The sequence below is a fragment of the Procambarus clarkii genome, chromosome 17 (assembly GCF_040958095.1).
Source record: "Procambarus clarkii isolate CNS0578487 chromosome 17, FALCON_Pclarkii_2.0, whole genome shotgun sequence".
Lineage (NCBI taxonomy): Eukaryota > Metazoa > Arthropoda > Malacostraca > Decapoda > Cambaridae > Procambarus > Procambarus clarkii.
In genome coordinates, this window is record NC_091166.1 from 4,715,826 (window position 1) to 4,731,230 (window position 15,405).

Sequence of the window (15,405 nt, forward strand, 5' to 3'; positions counted from 1 at the left end):
CCATACCAGGTCCACACCACCACCAGCATCACGGTTCTCACCATACAAGGTCCACACCACCAGCATCATGGTCCTCACCATACCAGGTCCACACCACCAACATCATGGTCCTCACCATACCAGGTCCACACCACCACCAGCATCATGGTCCTCACCATACAAGGTCCACACCACCAGCATCATGGTCCCCACCATACAAGGTCCACACCACTAGAATCATGGTCCTCACCATACCAGGTCCACACCACCAGCATCATGGTCCTCATCATACCAGGTCCACACCACCACCAGCATCATGGTCCTCACCATACAAGGTCCACACCACTAGCATCATGGTCCTCACCATACCAGGTCAACACCACTAGCATCATGGTCCTCACCATACCAAGTCCACACCACCACCAGCATCATAGTCCTCACCATACCAGGTCCACACCACTAGCATCACGGTCCTTACCATACCAGGTCCACACCACTAGCATCATGGTCCTCACCATACAAGGTCCACACCACTAGCATCAGGGTCATCATCATACCAGGTCCACACCACCACCAGCATCATGGTCCTCACCATACAAGGTCCACACCACCAGCATCATGGTCCTCACCATACCAGGTCCACAGCACCAGCATCATGGTCCTCACCATACCAGGTCCACACCACCACCAGCATCATGGTCCTCACCATACCAAGTCCACACCACCAGCATCATGGTCTTCACCATACCAGGTCCACACCACTTGCATCATGGTCCTCACCATACCAGGTCCACACCACCACCAGCATCATGGTCCTCACCATACCAAGTCCTCACCACCAGCATCATGGTCCTCACCATACCAGGTCCACACCACCACCAGCATCATGGTCCTCACCAATAGCTTCATGGTCCTCACCATACCAGGTCCACACCACCAGCATCACGGTCCTCACCATACCAGGTCTACACCACTAGCATCATGGTCCTCACCATACCAGGTCCACACCACCACCAGCATCATGGTCCTCACCATACCAAGTCCACACCACTACCAGCATCATGGTCCTTACCATACCAGGTCTACACCACCACCAGCATCATGGTCCTCACCATACCAGGTCCACACCACCAGCATCATGGTCCTCACCATACCAGGTCCACACCACCAGCATCATGGTCCTCACCATACCAGGTCCACACCAGCACCAGCATCATGGTCCTCACCATACCAAGTCCACACCACCACCAGCATCATGGTCCTGACAATACCAAGTCCACACCACCAGCATCATGGTCCTCTCCATACCAAGTCCACACCACCAGCATCACGGACCTCACCATACCAACTCCTCACCACCACCAGCATCATGGTCCTCACCATACCAGGTCCACACCACCAGCATCATGGACCTCACCATACCAGGTCCACACCACCAGCATTATGGTCCTCACCATACCAGGTCAACACCACCACCAGCATCATGGTCCTCACCATACCAGGTCCACACCACCACTAGCATCATGGTCCTCACCATACCAGGTCCACACCACCAACATCATGGTCCTCACCATACCAGGTCCACACCACCAGCATTATGGTCCTCACCATATCAGGTCCACACCACCAGCATCATGGTCGTCACCATACCAGGTCCACACCACCACCAGCATCACGGTTCTCACCATACAAGGTCCACACCACCAGCATCATGGTCCTCACCATACCAGGTCCACACCACCATCATCATGGTCCTCACCATACCAGGTCCACACCATCTAATATATGTGAACGATCATCCAGAGGGTATAGACTCATTCCTCTCGATGTTTGCTGATGATGCAAAAATTATGAGAAGAATCAAGACGGATGAAGATAGACAGAGAATACAGGATGACCTGGATAAACTGGAGGAATGGTCTAGAAAATGGCTGCTGAAGTTCAACTCGGGAAAGTGTATGGTGATGAAATTAGGCGAAGGGAGCAGGAGGCTGAACACAAGATATCATCTGGGAGGAGAAATCCTGCAAGAATCAAATAGAGAGAAGGATCTGGGGGTTGATATCACACCGAACCTGTCCCCAGAGGCCCACATCAAAAGAATATCATCAGCGGCATATGCTAGACTGGCCAACATAAGAACTGCCTTCAGAAACTTGTGTAAGGAATCTTTCAGAACCCTGTATACCACTTATGTAAGACCAATCCTGGAGTATGCAGCTCCAGCCTGGAGTCCATACCTAGTTAAACACAAGACAAAGTTAGAGAAGATTCAGCGGTATGCCACCAGGCTCGTCCCGGAACTGAGAGGATTGAGCTACGAGGAAAGGCTAAAGGAGCTGAACCTCACATCCCTGGAAAACAGAAGAGTAAGGGGAGACATGATAACCACCTACAAAATTCTCAGGGGAATTGACAGGGTGGACAAAGACAAACTCTTCAGCACGGGTGGGACACGAACAAGGGGACACAGGTGGAAACTTAGTACCCAGATGAGCCACAGAGACGTTAGAAAGAATTTTTTCAGTGTCAGAGTAGTTAATAAATGGAATGCACTAGGAAGTCATGTGGTGGAGGCTGACTCCATACACAGTTTCAAATATAGATATGAAAGAGCCCAGTAGGCTCAGGAATCTGTACACCAGTTGATTGACAGTTGAGAGGCGGAACCAAAGAGCCAAAGCTCAACCCCCGCAAGCACAATTAGGTGAGTACAATTAGGTGAGTACACCACCAACATCATGGTCCTCACCATAACAGGTCCACACCACCAGCATCATGGTCCTCACCATACCAGGTCCACACCACCAACATCATGGTCCTCACCATACCAGGTCCACACCACCAACATCATGGTCCTCACCATACCAGGTCCACACAACCACCAACACTATGGTCCTCACCATACCAGGACCACACCACCACCAGCATCATGGACCTCACCATACCAGGTCCGCACCACCAGCATCACGGTCCTCACCATACCAGGTGCACACCACTAGCATCACGGTCCTCACCATACCAGGTCCACACCACCAGCATCATGGTCCTCACCATACCAGGTCCACACTACAAGCATCACGGTCCATACCCTACCAGGTCGACACCATCAGCATCATGGACCTCACCAGACCAGGTCCACACCATCAGCATCATGGTCCTCACCATACCAGGTCCACACCATCAGCATCATGGTCCTCACCATACCAGGTCCACACCACCAGCATCAGGGTCCTCACCATACCAGGACCACACCACCAGCACCATGGTCATCACCATACCAGGTCCACACCACCATCAGCATCATGGTCCTCACCATGCCAGGTCCACACCACCAGCATCAGGGTCCTCACCATACCAGGACCACACCACCAGCACCATGGTCCTCACCATACAAGGTCCACACCACCAGCATCAGGGTCCTCACCATACCAGGTCCACACCATCAGCATCATGGACCTCACCATACCAGGTCCACTCCACCAGCATCACGGTCCATACCCTACCAGGTCCACACCATCAGCATCATGGTCCTCACCATACCAGGTCCACACTACCACCAGCATCATGGTCCTCACCATGCAAGGTCCACACCACCAGCATCATGGTCCTCACCATACCAGGTCCACACCACCACCAGCATCATGGTCCTCACCATACCAGGTCCACAGCACTAGCATCATGGTCCTCACCATACCAGGTCCACACCACCAGCATCATGGTCCTCACCATACAAGGTCCACACCACTAGCATCATGGTCCTCACCATACCAGATCAACACCACTAGCATCATGGTCCTCACCATACCAGGTCCACACCACCACCAGCATCATAGTCCTCACCATACCAGGTCCACACCACCACCAGCATCATGGTCCTCACCATACCAGGTCCACACCACTAGCATCACGGTCCTCACCATACCAGGTCCACACCACCACCAGCATCATAGTCCTCACCATATCAGGTCCACACCACCACCAGCATCATGGTCCTCACCATACCAGGTCCACACCACTAGCATCACGGTCCTCACCATACCAGGTCCACACCACTAGCATCATGGTCCTCACCATACAAGGTCCACACCACTAGCATCAGGGTCCTCACCGTACCAGGTCCACACCACCACCAGCATCATGGTCCTCACCATACAAGGTCCACACACCACCAGCATCATGGTCCTCATCATACCAAGTCCACACCACCACCAGCATCATGGTCCTCACCATACCAGGTCCACACCACCAGCATCATGGTCCTCACCATACCAGGTCCACAGCACCACCAGCATCATGGTCCTCATCATACCAAGTCCACACCACCAGCATCATGGTCTTCACAATACCAGGTCCACACCACAAGCATCATGGTCCTCACCATACGAAGTCCACACCACTACCAGCATCATGGTCCTCACCATACCTAGTCCTCACCACCAGCATCATGGTCCTCACCATACCAGGTCCACACAACCACCAGCATCATGGTCCTCACCATTCCAGGTCCTCACCACCAGCATCATGGTCCTCACCATACCAGGTCCACACCACCACCAGCATCATGGTCCTCACCATACCAAGTCCTCACCACCAGCATCATGGTCCTCACCATACCAGGTCCACACCACCACCAGCATCATGGTCCTCCCCATTCCAGGTCCTCACCACCAGCATCATGGTCCTCACCATACCAGGTCCACACCACCCCCAGCATCATGGTCCTCACCATACCAAGTCCACACTACCACCAGCATCATGGTCCTCACCATACCACGTCCACACCACCACCAGCATCATGGTCCTCACCATACCAGGTCCACATCACCTGCATCATGGTCCTCACCATACCAAGTCCACACCACCAGCATCATGGTCCTCTCCACACCAAGTCCACACCACCAGCTTCACGGACCTCACCATACCAACTACACACCACCATCAGCATCATGGTCCTCACCATACCAGGTCCACACCACCAGCATCATGGTCCTCACCATACCAGGTCCACACCACCAGCATCATGGTCCTCACCATAACAGGTCCACACCACCAGCATCATGGTCCTCACCATACCAGGTCAACACCACCACCAGCATCATGGTCCTCCCCATACCAGGTCCACACCACCAGTATTATGGTCCTCACCATACCAGGTCCACACCACCAGCATCATGGTCCTCACCATACCAAGTCCACACCACCAGCATCATGGTCCTCACCATACCAGGTCCACACCACCAGCATAATGGTCCTCACCATACCAGGTCCACACCACCAACATCATGGTCCTCACCATACCAGGTCCACACCACCAACATCATGGTCCTCACCATACCAGGTCCACACAACCACCAACACTATGGTCCTCACCATACCAGGACCACACCACCACCAGCATCATGGACCTCACCATACCAGGTCCGCACCACCAGCATCACGGTCCTCACCATACCAGGTGCACACCACTAGCATCACGGTCCTCACCATACCAGGTCCACACCACCAGCATCATGGTCCTCACCATACCAGGTCCACACTACAAGCATCACGGTCCATACCCTACCAGGTCGACACCATCAGCATCATGGACCTCACCAGACCAGGTCCACACCATCAGCATCATGGTCCTCACCATACCAGGTCCACACCATCAGCATCATGGTCCTCACCATACCAGGTCCACACCACCAGCATCAGGGTCCTCACCATACCAGGACCACACCACCAGCACCATGGTCATCACCATACCAGGTCCACACCACCATCAGCATCATGGTCCTCACCATGCCAGGTCCACACCACCAGCATCAGGGTCCTCACCATACCAGGACCACACCACCAGCACCATGGTCCTCACCATACAAGGTCCACACCACCAGCATCAGGGTCCTCACCATACCAGGTCCACACCATCAGCATCATGGACCTCACCATACCAGGTCCACTCCACCAGCATCACGGTCCATACCCTACCAGGTCCACACCATCAGCATCATGGTCCTCACCATACCAGGTCCACACTACCACCAGCATCATGGTCCTCACCATGCAAGGTCCACACCACCAGCATCATGGTCCTCACCATACCAGGTCCACACCACCACCAGCATCATGGTCCTCACCATACCAGGTCCACAGCACTAGCATCATGGTCCTCACCATACCAGGTCCACACCACCAGCATCATGGTCCTCACCATACAAGGTCCACACCACTAGCATCATGGTCCTCACCATACCAGATCAACACCACTAGCATCATGGTCCTCACCATACCAGGTCCACACCACCACCAGCATCATAGTCCTCACCATACCAGGTCCACACCACCACCAGCATCATGGTCCTCACCATACCAGGTCCACACCACTAGCATCACGGTCCTCACCATACCAGGTCCACACCACCACCAGCATCATAGTCCTCACCATATCAGGTCCACACCACCACCAGCATCATGGTCCTCACCATACCAGGTCCACACCACTAGCATCACGGTCCTCACCATACCAGGTCCACACCACTAGCATCATGGTCCTCACCATACAAGGTCCACACCACTAGCATCAGGGTCCTCACCGTACCAGGTCCACACCACCACCAGCATCATGGTCCTCACCATACAAGGTCCACACACCACCAGCATCATGGTCCTCATCATACCAAGTCCACACCACCACCAGCATCATGGTCCTCACCATACCAGGTCCACACCACCAGCATCATGGTCCTCACCATACCAGGTCCACAGCACCACCAGCATCATGGTCCTCATCATACCAAGTCCACACCACCAGCATCATGGTCTTCACAATACCAGGTCCACACCACAAGCATCATGGTCCTCACCATACGAAGTCCACACCACTACCAGCATCATGGTCCTCACCATACCTAGTCCTCACCACCAGCATCATGGTCCTCACCATACCAGGTCCACACAACCACCAGCATCATGGTCCTCACCATTCCAGGTCCTCACCACCAGCATCATGGTCCTCACCATACCAGGTCCACACCACCACCAGCATCATGGTCCTCACCATACCAAGTCCTCACCACCAGCATCATGGTCCTCACCATACCAGGTCCACACCACCACCAGCATCATGGTCCTCCCCATTCCAGGTCCTCACCACCAGCATCATGGTCCTCACCATACCAGGTCCACACCACCCCCAGCATCATGGTCCTCACCATACCAAGTCCACACTACCACCAGCATCATGGTCCTCACCATACCACGTCCACACCACCACCAGCATCATGGTCCTCACCATACCAGGTCCACATCACCAGCATCATGGTCCTCACCATACCAAGTCCACACCACCAGCATCATGGTCCTCTCCACACCAAGTCCACACCACCAGCTTCACGGACCTCACCATACCAACTACACACCACCATCAGCATCATGGTCCTCACCATACCAGGTCCACACCACCAGCATCATGGTCCTCACCATACCAGGTCCACACCACCAGCATCATGGTCCTCACCATAACAGGTCCACACCACCAGCATCATGGTCCTCACCATACCAGGTCAACACCACCACCAGCATCATGGTCCTCCCCATACCAGGTCCACACCACCAGTATTATGGTCCTCACCATACCAGGTCCACACCACCAGCATCATGGTCCTCACCATACCAAGTCCACACCACCAGCATCATGGTCCTCACCATACCAGGTCCACACCACCAGCATTATGGTCCTCACCATACCAGGTCAACACCACCACCAGCATCATGGTCCTCACCATACCAGGTCCACACCACCAGCATTATGGTCCTCACCATACCAGGTCCACACCACCAGCATCATGGTCCTCACCATACCAGGTCCACACCACCTACATCATGGTCCTCACCATACCAGGTCCACACCACCAACATCATGGTCCTCACCATACCAGGTCCACACCACCAACATCATGGTCCTCACCATACCAGGTCCACACCACCAGCATTATGGTCCTCACCATATCAGGTCCACACCACCAGCATCATGGTCGTCACCATACCAGGTCCACACCACCACCAGCATCACGGTTCTCACCATACAAGGTCCACACCACCAGCATCATGGTCCTCACCATACCAGGTCCACACCACCAACATCATGGTCCTCACCATACCAGGTCCACACCATCTAATATATGTGAACGATCATCCAGAGGGTATAGACTCATTCCTCTCGATGTTTGCTGATGATGCAAAAATTATGAGAAGAATCAAGACGGATGAAGATAGACAGAGACTACAGGATGACCTGGATAAACTGGAGGAATGGTCTAGAAAATGGCTGCTGAAGTTCAACTCGGGAAAGTGTATGGTGATGAAATTAGGCGAAGGGAGCAGGAGGCTGAACACAAGATATCATCTGGGAGGAGAAATCCTGCAAGAATCAAATAGAGAGAAGGATCTGGGGGTTGATATCACACCGAACCTGTCCCCAGAGGCCCACATCAAAAGAATATCATCAGCGGCATATGCTAGACTGGCCAACATAAGAACTGCCTTCAGAAACTTGTGTAAGGAATCTTTCAGAACCCTGTATACCACTTATGTAAGACCAATCCTGGAGTATGCAGCTCCAGCCTGGAGTCCATACCTAGTTAAACACAAGACAAAGTTAGAGAAGATTCAGCGGTATGCCACCAGGCTCGTCCCGGAACTGAGAGGATTGAGCTACGAGGAAAGGCTAAAGGAGCTGAACCTCACATCCCTGGAAAACAGAAGAGTAAGGGGAGACATGATAACCACCTACAAAATTCTCAGGGGAATTGACAGGGTGGACAAAGACAAACTCTTCAGCACGGGTGGGACACGAACAAGGGGACACAGGTGGAAACTTAGTACCCAGATGAGCCACAGAGACGTTAGAAAGAATTTTTTCAGTGTCAGAGTAGTTAATAAATGGAATGCACTAGGAAGTCATGTGGTGGAGGCTGACTCCATACACAGTTTCAAATATAGATATGAAAGAGCCCAGTAGGCTCAGGAATCTGTACACCAGTTGATTGACAGTTGAGAGGCGGAACCAAAGAGCCAAAGCTCAACCCCCGCAAGCACAATTAGGTGAGTACAATTAGGTGAGTACACCACCAACATCATGGTCCTCACCATAACAGGTCCACACCACCAGCATCATGGTCCTCACCATACCAGGTCCACACCACCAACATCATGGTCCTCACCATACCAGGTCCACACCACCAACATCATGGTCCTCACCATACCAGGTCCACACAACCACCAACACTATGGTCCTCACCATACCAGGACCACACCACCACCAGCATCATGGACCTCACCATACCAGGTCCGCACCACCAGCATCACGGTCCTCACCATACCAGGTGCACACCACTAGCATCACGGTCCTCACCATACCAGGTCCACACCACCAGCATCATGGTCCTCACCATACCAGGTCCACACTACAAGCATCACGGTCCATACCCTACCAGGTCGACACCATCAGCATCATGGACCTCACCAGACCAGGTCCACACCATCAGCATCATGGTCCTCACCATACCAGGTCCACACCATCAGCATCATGGTCCTCACCATACCAGGTCCACACCACCAGCATCAGGGTCCTCACCATACCAGGACCACACCACCAGCACCATGGTCATCACCATACCAGGTCCACACCACCATCAGCATCATGGTCCTCACCATGCCAGGTCCACACCACCAGCATCAGGGTCCTCACCATACCAGGACCACACCACCAGCACCATGGTCCTCACCATACAAGGTCCACACCACCAGCATCAGGGTCCTCACCATACCAGGTCCACACCATCAGCATCATGGACCTCACCATACCAGGTCCACTCCACCAGCATCACGGTCCATACCCTACCAGGTCCACACCATCAGCATCATGGTCCTCACCATACCAGGTCCACACTACCACCAGCATCATGGTCCTCACCATGCAAGGTCCACACCACCAGCATCATGGTCCTCACCATACCAGGTCCACACCACCACCAGCATCATGGTCCTCACCATACCAGGTCCACAGCACTAGCATCATGGTCCTCACCATACCAGGTCCACACCACCAGCATCATGGTCCTCACCATACAAGGTCCACACCACTAGCATCATGGTCCTCACCATACCAGATCAACACCACTAGCATCATGGTCCTCACCATACCAGGTCCACACCACCACCAGCATCATAGTCCTCACCATACCAGGTCCACACCACCACCAGCATCATGGTCCTCACCATACCAGGTCCACACCACTAGCATCACGGTCCTCACCATACCAGGTCCACACCACCACCAGCATCATAGTCCTCACCATATCAGGTCCACACCACCACCAGCATCATGGTCCTCACCATACCAGGTCCACACCACTAGCATCACGGTCCTCACCATACCAGGTCCACACCACTAGCATCATGGTCCTCACCATACAAGGTCCACACCACTAGCATCAGGGTCCTCACCGTACCAGGTCCACACCACCACCAGCATCATGGTCCTCACCATACAAGGTCCACACACCACCAGCATCATGGTCCTCATCATACCAAGTCCACACCACCACCAGCATCATGGTCCTCACCATACCAGGTCCACACCACCAGCATCATGGTCCTCACCATACCAGGTCCACAGCACCACCAGCATCATGGTCCTCATCATACCAAGTCCACACCACCAGCATCATGGTCTTCACAATACCAGGTCCACACCACAAGCATCATGGTCCTCACCATACGAAGTCCACACCACTACCAGCATCATGGTCCTCACCATACCTAGTCCTCACCACCAGCATCATGGTCCTCACCATACCAGGTCCACACAACCACCAGCATCATGGTCCTCACCATTCCAGGTCCTCACCACCAGCATCATGGTCCTCACCATACCAGGTCCACACCACCACCAGCATCATGGTCCTCACCATACCAAGTCCTCACCACCAGCATCATGGTCCTCACCATACCAGGTCCACACCACCACCAGCATCATGGTCCTCCCCATTCCAGGTCCTCACCACCAGCATCATGGTCCTCACCATACCAGGTCCACACCACCCCCAGCATCATGGTCCTCACCATACCAAGTCCACACTACCACCAGCATCATGGTCCTCACCATACCACGTCCACACCACCACCAGCATCATGGTCCTCACCATACCAGGTCCACATCACCAGCATCATGGTCCTCACCATACCAAGTCCACACCACCAGCATCATGGTCCTCTCCACACCAAGTCCACACCACCAGCTTCACGGACCTCACCATACCAACTACACACCACCATCAGCATCATGGTCCTCACCATACCAGGTCCACACCACCAGCATCATGGTCCTCACCATACCAGGTCCACACCACCAGCATCATGGTCCTCACCATAACAGGTCCACACCACCAGCATCATGGTCCTCACCATACCAGGTCAACACCACCACCAGCATCATGGTCCTCCCCATACCAGGTCCACACCACCAGTATTATGGTCCTCACCATACCAGGTCCACACCACCAGCATCATGGTCCTCACCATACCAAGTCCACACCACCAGCATCATGGTCCTCACCATACCAGGTCCACACCACCAGCATTATGGTCCTCACCATACCAGGTCCACACCACCAACATCATGGTCCTCACCATACCAGGTCCACACCACCAACATCATGGTCCTCACCATACCAGGTCCACACAACCACCAACACTATGGTCCTCACCATACAAGGACCACACCACCACCAGCATCATGGACCTCACCATACCAGGTCCGCACCACCAGCATCACGGTCCTCACCATACCAGGTGCACACCACTAGCATCACGGTCCTCACCATACCAGGTCCACACCACCAGCATCATGGTCCTCACCATACCAGGTCCACACTACAAGCATCACGGTCCATACCCTACCAGGTCGACACCATCAGCATCATGGACCTCACCAGACCAGGTCCACACCATCAGCATCATGGTCCTCACCATACCAGGTCCACACCATCAGCATCATGGTCCTCACCATACCAGGTCCACACCACCAGCATCAGGGTCCTCACCATACCAGGACCACACCACCAGCACCATGGTCATCACCATACCAGGTCCACACCACCATCAGCATCATGGTCCTCACCATGCCAGGTCCACACCACCAGCATCAGGGTCCTCACCATACCAGGACCACACCACCAGCACCATGGTCCTCACCATACAAGGTCCACACCACCAGCATCAGGGTCCTCACCATACCAGGTCCACACCATCAGCATCATGGACCTCACCATACCAGGTCCACTCCACCAGCATCACGGTCCATACCCTACCAGGTCCACACCATCAGCATCATGGTCCTCACCATACCAGGTCCACACTACCACCAGCATCATGGTCCTCACCATGCAAGGTCCACACCACCAGCATCATGGTCCTCACCATACCAGGTCCACACCACCACCAGCATCATGGTCCTCACCATACCAGGTCCACAGCACTAGCATCATGGTCCTCACCATACCAGGTCCACACCACCAGCATCATGGTCCTCACCATACAAGGTCCACACCACTAGCATCATGGTCCTCACCATACCAGATCAACACCACTAGCATCATGGTCCTCACCATACCAGGTCCACACCACCACCAGCATCATAGTCCTCACCATACCAGGTCCACACCACCACCAGCATCATGGTCCTCACCATACCAGGTCCACACCACTAGCATCACGGTCCTCACCATACCAGGTCCACACCACCACCAGCATCATAGTCCTCACCATATCAGGTCCACACCACCACCAGCATCATGGTCCTCACCATACCAGGTCCACACCACTAGCATCACGGTCCTCACCATACCAGGTCCACACCACTAGCATCATGGTCCTCACCATACAAGGTCCACACCACTAGCATCAGGGTCCTCACCGTACCAGGTCCACACCACCACCAGCATCATGGTCCTCACCATACAAGGTCCACACACCACCAGCATCATGGTCCTCATCATACCAAGTCCACACCACCACCAGCATCATGGTCCTCACCATACCAGGTCCACACCACCAGCATCATGGTCCTCACCATACCAGGTCCACAGCACCACCAGCATCATGGTCCTCATCATACCAAGTCCACACCACCAGCATCATGGTCTTCACAATACCAGGTCCACACCACAAGCATCATGGTCCTCACCATACGAAGTCCACACCACTACCAGCATCATGGTCCTCACCATACCTAGTCCTCACCACCAGCATCATGGTCCTCACCATACCAGGTCCACACAACCACCAGCATCATGGTCCTCACCATTCCAGGTCCTCACCACCAGCATCATGGTCCTCACCATACCAGGTCCACACCACCACCAGCATCATGGTCCTCACCATACCAAGTCCTCACCACCAGCATCATGGTCCTCACCATACCAGGTCCACACCACCACCAGCATCATGGTCCTCCCCATTCCAGGTCCTCACCACCAGCATCATGGTCCTCACCATACCAGGTCCACACCACCCCCAGCATCATGGTCCTCACCATACCAAGTCCACACTACCACCAGCATCATGGTCCTCACCATACCACGTCCACACCACCACCAGCATCATGGTCCTCACCATACCAGGTCCACATCACCAGCATCATGGTCCTCACCATACCAAGTCCACACCACCAGCATCATGGTCCTCTCCACACCAAGTCCACACCACCAGCTTCACGGACCTCACCATACCAACTACACACCACCATCAGCATCATGGTCCTCACCATACCAGGTCCACACCACCAGGATCATGGTCCTCACCATACCAGGTCCACACCACCAGCATCATGGTCCTCACCATAACAGGTCCACACCACCAGCATCATGGTCCTCACCATACCAGGTCAACACCACCACCAGCATCATGGTCCTCCCCATACCAGGTCCACACCACCAGTATTATGGTCCTCACCATACCAGGTCCACACCACCAGCATCATGGTCCTCACCATACCAAGTCCACACCACCAGCATCATGGTCCTCACCATACCAGGTCCACACCACCAGCATTATGGTCCTCACCATACCAGGTCAACACCACCACCAGCATCATGGTCCTCACCATACCAGGTCCACACCACCAGCATTATGGTCCTCACCATACCAGGTCCACACCACCAGCATCATGGTCCTCACCATACCAGGTCCACACCACCTACATCATGGTCCTCACCATACCAGGTCCACACCACCAACATCATGGTCCTCACCATACCAGGTCCACACCACCAACATCATGGTCCTCACCATACCAGGTCCACACCACCAACATCATGGTCCACACCATACCAGGTCCACACCACCACCAGCATCACGGTCCTCACCATACCAGGACCACACCAACACCAGCATCATGGACCTCACCATACCATGTCCGCACCACCAGCATCACGGTCCTTACCATACCAGGTCCACACCATCAGCATCATGGACCTAACCATACCAGGTCCACACCATCAGCATCATGGTTCTCACCATACCAGGTCCACACCAGCAGCACCATGGTCCTCACCATACCAGGTCCACACCACCACCAGCATCATGGCCCTCACCATACCAGGTCCACACCATCAGCATCATGGTCCTCACCATACCAGGTCCACACCACCAGCATCATGGTTCTCACCATACCAGGTCCACACCACCAGCATCATGGTCCTCACCATACCAGGTCCACACCACCAGCATCATGGTCCTCACCATACCAGGTCCACACCACCACCAGCATCATGGTCCTCATCATACCAAGTCCACACCACCAGCATCATGGTCTTCACCATACCAGGTCCACACCACTAGCATCATTTTCCTCACCATACCAGGTCCACACCGCCACCAGCATCATGGTCCTCACCATACCAAGTCCTCACCACCAGCATCATGGTCCTCACCATACCAGGTTCACACCACCACCAGCATCATGGTCCTCACCATTCCAGGTCCTCACCACCAGCATCATGGTCCTCACCATACCAGGTCCACACCACCACCAGCATCATGGTCCTCACCATACCAAGTCCTCACCACCAGCATCATGGTCCTCACCATACCAGGTCCACACCACCACCAGCATAATGGTCCTCACCATTCCAGGTCCTCACCACCAGCATCATGGTCCTCACCATACCAGGTCCACACCAACACCAGCATCATGGTCCTCACCATACCAAGTCCACACCACCACCAGCATCATGGTCCTCACCATACCAGTTCCACACCACCACCACCAGCATCATGGTCCTCACCATACCAGGTCCACACCACCAACATCATGGTCCTCACCATACCAAGTCCACACCACCAGCATCATGGTCCTCTCCATACCAAGTCCACACC